This window comes from Narcine bancroftii, unplaced genomic scaffold (genome assembly GCF_036971445.1).
Source record: "Narcine bancroftii isolate sNarBan1 unplaced genomic scaffold, sNarBan1.hap1 Scaffold_230, whole genome shotgun sequence".
Lineage (NCBI taxonomy): Eukaryota > Metazoa > Chordata > Chondrichthyes > Torpediniformes > Narcinidae > Narcine > Narcine bancroftii.
This window is the reverse complement of record NW_027211965.1, coordinates 109288-115287: the sequence shown is the minus strand read 5'-3', so window position 1 is coordinate 115287 and position 6000 is coordinate 109288.

Genomic DNA, 6000 nt, shown 5'->3' with positions numbered 1-6000 from the left:
TCCATGTAACTATCCAGTCTATACTAAAATGTAACCAATGATCCCGCCTCAACTGTCTGCCGGAAGCTCATTCCACATCCCTACCACCCTTTGCGTAAAGAAATTTCCCCTCATGTTCCCTTTATAATTTTACCCCTTCAATCTTAAACCATGCCCTCTAGTTTGAATCTCCCCCACTCTTAATTGAAAAAGTCTATCCACATTTACTCTGTCTGTCCCGTTTAAAATCTTAAACACCTCTATCAAGTCCCCTCTCAATCTTCTACACTCCAGAGAAAAAAGCCCCAGTCTGCACAACCTTTCCCTGTAACTCAAACCTTGAAATCCTGTCAACATTCTCGTGAACCTTCTCTGCACTCTCTCTATTTTGTTTATATCTTTCCTATAATTTGGTGACCAAAACTGTACACAGAACTCCAAATTTGGCCTCACCAATGCCTTGTACAATTTCATCATAACATCCCAACTCTTGAATTCAATACTCTGATTTATGAAGGCCAACATTCCAAATGCCTTCTTCACCACACCATCTACCTGAGTATCAGCCTTGAGGGAACTATTTACCATCACTCCTAAATCCCTTTGTTGTTCTGCACATCTCAAGAGCCTACAATTCATGCATATGACCTATTTAGATTTGCGCTTTTTCTATCCACTAAAAATTGTTGAAGAGCAAGAATAGACAATACAATCACATAAAATTCCCATCCATACAGCACACGAATTAATACACAAAACAATCACATCTCCTTATTGGTCAGGAAGGGCCTACATTTCCCAAGGAGGCTGAGGAGGTTAAGGCCAACGGTTCTCATCCTGAGATTTTACAGGAGCGCAGTTGAGTCTACTGTCTGGCTGCACCATTGGACGGTCTAGTTGCTGTAAAGCATCAGACAGGAATGATGCAGAGTCGTGAGGATCACTGGGGTCTCCCTTTTTCTGTAGATGACATTTACTGGGAGTGTTGTTCAAATTGGGCTCAAGGAATAGCACAAAGACCACTTTGATCTAGTGAGCAGCATCTTTTACCACGTCCATCATCAAAATCAGGACTTACAGGCTGGGGAATAGCTTCTTCCCACAGGCTGTGAGATGGATGAAAAGTATCCTCTAAGTGCAATAATCCTCCAAATATTTATATATGTAGCGGCTACTTCGACAGAGCTATTGAAGCAACACACACACACACATACCAGTTTAATCAACACAAGACTGCTTTATTCAGTCTTTACAGGCTTCTTCTATTTACAGCGTGTCCTGTGCTCCATGGGTCAAGGTGGAACATCATTATGTGTTTGCTGCAGATCCACGGGCCCTGTGAGTGTCCCGCACCTTCCGGCAGGAGAAATCACAGACCAACGTGCTGTTCCTTGGCACGCAGCACCACGTGCATGTGGTCAATTAAATGGATGAGTTCCCAGCTGTCTGCCTTACGATTTCATGTGCCCGCCAAAGAAACTTGCCCACTCGGCCCGCTACACAGCTGCTACACCCCCCAGAACCGTCGCCAGAAAGTAAAACACCAGCTGCATGCACCTTAGGTGGACACCCTCATCGTCTGGGCTGGGGGCACTGAATGGGTGAAGCGGGATCCACATGGGCAGGCTTGTGTCTGTCCAAACTAAACAGCTGTGAATGTCCCCCAATGTCCAAAGTATACTCAAACCCATCCTTCTTCACCACGCAGAAAAGGTCCTCATACGGTCGTTGTAACAGCATTCCTGGGTCCTGTCTGCGCACAAAAACAACATCAGCGTCCAGGAGTGGTGGGGCACGTTCTGTTAAGGGGATCCAAGCCAATGCGTAGGAAAAGCTTTGCTGATCACGATACCATGTCGAAGCTGCTGAAGGATATTCAGATCAGAATTGGTTGTGAAATCAATGTCCCATGAAACTGTTAGGACCAGACCATAAACCATCTCTGCGGAAAATGCAGACATATCTTACTTTGGAGCTGTGTGCACTCCCAAAAGAATGCATGGCAACTCATCAACCTAACTGGGACCAGTGAGTCAGGCCTTAAAAGTGGACTTCAGTTGGCAGTGGGAATGAGGGTGAATTGTGTTCTGCGGACTGAATTAATGTGGGAAAACCAAATCCAGTTGACGATGAATGCTCTGGCCCTTGTCTCAGTGTCACTGGATGGCAACGGGACGGCCTCTGGCCAGCACGTGAAATGTTCTACAACTGTTAGAATGTATCTCATGTTTTGAGATTCTGGCAATGATCCAAGCAGGTCCACATGCACATGTTCCAACTGCCTGCATACCGTCGGGAAATGTTGAAGAGTTACCTTAGTGTGGCACTGAATCTTGGCAGTCTGGCAGGAGGTACATATGCAAACCCATTGCTCGACATCTTTTCTCAGTCCATGCTATACATATTTATTTGGCATGAGCTTGACAGATGTTCTGATGGACAGATGAGATAAGCTGTGTATCTAGTCAATAAGGTGTTTCCTACAAGATGCAGGAAACATTGGTCTAATGTAGCCCAAAGACATGTCACAAAGTAAGGTTGGCCACCCAGTTGTGCTGCCCCCTGCTGTATGTCCAGGTTAGTAATGGCCGTACTGTATGCCTGAACATCGGGGTCCATTGCCTGGACACTGGCTAATTCAGGAATATCAATGTCACACTGAATATGATATATAGTCGGTCTGGACAGCATATTCGTGATGCCATTGTTTTTACCAGATGTTATCCAAGTAGATCGAAGGGAACCCTAAATCTCTGCCCAAAGTGCCTGTAATGTGCTGGCAGATTTGAACAGCATTCTTCAACTCAAGTGGCATCCAAAGACATTCAAAAAGCCCAGAAGGGGTAATAATCACCGTTTTAGGAATGTCTTCCTTATGGATGGGATCTGATGGTATCTCATGACAAGATCAACCTTGGAGAAAGCACAGAAATTGTGCAGATGGGAGGCAAAATCTTGCATATGAGGGACGTTAAGACAGTGGGTCTTATCCTGAGATATGGTCTGCTGGCCTTCATAAATCATAGCATAGACTAGAGTATAGCTGGAAAGTGATGCTGCAACTGTTTAAGGCATTGGTGAGGCCAGGTTTGGAGAATTGTTTTCAGTTCTGGTCTCCAAATATAGGAAGGAAATAAATAAGGTGGAGAGGGTGCAGGAAAGATTTAGAAAAATGTTACATGGCTTACAACATCTCGAGTACAGAGAAAGATTAAGGAGACAGAGACTTTATTCATTGGAACGTAGATGGATGAAGGGGATTATGATAGAGGTATTCAAAATTATGAAAGGAATAGATAGACTAGACGTAAGTAGACTCTCTCCCCTGAGGGCAGGGGAGGTTGGAACAAGAGGGCATGAGTTCAAGGTAAGGGTGCAAAACTTTAGGAGGAATGTGAGAGGATGCTTCTTCACTCAGAGAGTGGTGGCAGAATGGAATGATCTTCCAGAAGAGATAATTGCGGCAGGGTCCTTTCTGTCATTTATGAGAAGGTTGGATGTGTACATGGATATGAGGGAGTTGGAGGGATATGGCCAGAGTGTTGGAGGGGAAAACTAGTGGAGTTGTTCATGTGAACTGGCACAGACTCGAAGGGCTAATATGACCTGTTTCTGTGCTGTAAACTGTCATATGGTTATATGTGCTGGGCTCCACGGGAATAGGTGGGACATCATTAAGAGTTTGCTGCCAGCGGGTTTGAATGAAGCCCCGTGAGTATCCCGCGCTTTCCAACAGGAGACTCCAAAAATCGAAAAGATGTATTAACTATTTCCATGAACCCTCCACTTTTACGTCTATTTTTCTAAATCCACCCCATAATCTAGTCATCTTTACTTAACACAAACCACATTTCTTCTCCTATTCAAAGCACTCAGTAATACACCAAGGCAGTAAAATAAAAACTCAATGCTGGAAATACTCAGCAGGTTATCTACTTGAAAAATAATCGGAGTTAAAACCTTCAGGTCGATAACCTTTTACTGGGATTCAGAAAGATGATCAAATAAACCTGATTCTCTTTGCTGAGAAAAAGAAGAGAGAGAAATAACAAATTGATTACGTGGGATGAAAAGCCCGAGCAGCAGAAATGGCAGTGGTGCTGGATGAGTGGAGTCCACTCATTGATCAACACATCTGTCTGGATGGAGGGGTAAAGGATAAACAAGACAAACACGATGCCGTCACTGTGAGGTACAATACGACAGCTGCAGAGAATCTGAAATGAAGGAATGGTGAAAATACTTGTTTTTGGATCAATGTGACAAAAGTTGACCTGACAAAAGAAAACAAAATTGTTTTGCTCTGCCAGAACTCTCTAGATCAAGGGGCACAATAAAATAGTCCAGAAGCCAACATTATGAAATTGAACAGCCAAGTTACGCAAATCGGCAGCAAGAGATAAAACACTGTTACATAATTCCATGAAAGTGGTGTCACAGGACGACCGGGTTCTAAAGACAGCTTTTGTCATCTTGGCCTTCATTAATTAACATATTGAAAATAAGAGTTGGGAAGTTATGATGAGGTTGGATAAGATGATGGTGAGGCCCACTTAGGAGTATTGTGTGCAGTTCTGGTCACCTAGCTACAGGAAGGGTATTAGTAAGATTGAAAGAGTGCAGAGAAGATTTACTAGGAAGCTGCCAGATCTTCAGGAGTTGAGCTACAGGGAAAGGTTGAACAGGTTGGGACTTTATTCCTTGGAGTGTTGAAAAATGAGTAAGAGATTGCTTAAAGTGGAATATGAATGGGAAAAAAGGCTGAGAAAGACTGCAGTGGACCCAATTGTGAAGGAAATATTTTGCTTGAGAAAAATTGTCATTGGTCTATTTCCTCTTGAGTTATGAAACCACGCACAGAACAAGTCAATGAGGTACAATTAAAACAAAGGTTTTCAAACTTTTTCTTTCCAATCGCATTCCACCTTAAGTAATCCCTTACTAACAGAGCACTTCTGGCACAGGGATTAAGTGGAATATGATCCGGGGGGTGGGGGTGGGAGTGTGGAGGAGGAGTTTGAAAATCACTGCTCCAGATGAAAAGGTTTCTCCATCTCCTTTTTAAGCAGACATCCTTTTATTCTGAGGTTGTGCCCACTGGTCCTAAACTCTCGCACGACTGGCAAAATCCTCTCTCTATCCAGCCCTTTCACTAGTCATCAGATTTCAATGAGGTCCTGCCTCATCCTTCTAAACTCGGGCGAGTATAGGCACAGAACCATCAAATGCTCCTCAAACTTTATTCCTCTCATCCCCAGGATCATTCTTGTAAACCACCTCTGGACCATCACATCCTCTCTTAGAAATGGGGCCTAAAATTGCTCACAACACTTACGAGATCAGGACAACCAGAAGGTGGTCACGGGAGGGAAGACAGCTGCAGGGCTGCCTAGAGTCCTTGGATTGGACGGTGTTCAAGGAGTCAGCTGAGGGGGGGTCTCGTGGCAAGATGGCGTCGGAAAAAGATGTGAGAAGACACCTCTGCCTGACTGAACTGTTCAATACTCGAACTGTAGTGACTTTTTTGACTTTATCAATGTTTTGAACAGAAATTTACTACAGTAGGATTCTGGAAATGAAGAAAGGAAAAAAGCAGTGTTGGGCACGACCAGTTGGCCCAATAATCACAGAGACAAAGACTGAGGGGAATGATAGGCTTTATTACACACAAGACTGCAGGCCAGGGTCCAAGTGAGGGAAGTGAAGGCCTGGATCACAGGGGAGGAGTCCAGGGAGGAGTCCAGGAGAGGATGTCATCAGAAGGGTGGGGGGGGCAGCCCATGCCTGTTGTGGTCAGTACATACAATACCATATCATAACAAGCAACTTAGAAAAAAACTAGTTTGTCAACCTGTGAAAAGTACAGAAGAAGCAAGGCCGACCTTCCAGAAGGAACCTCAAGACCAGTTAGAAATGAATCTGAAGCCTCAACGTGCAAGTCAGGACCAGCTGGAAGAAACATCTACATCCTCTGCACATCTGGAGATGAAAGATAGCACCGAGATCTTTGGCCGATCCAGG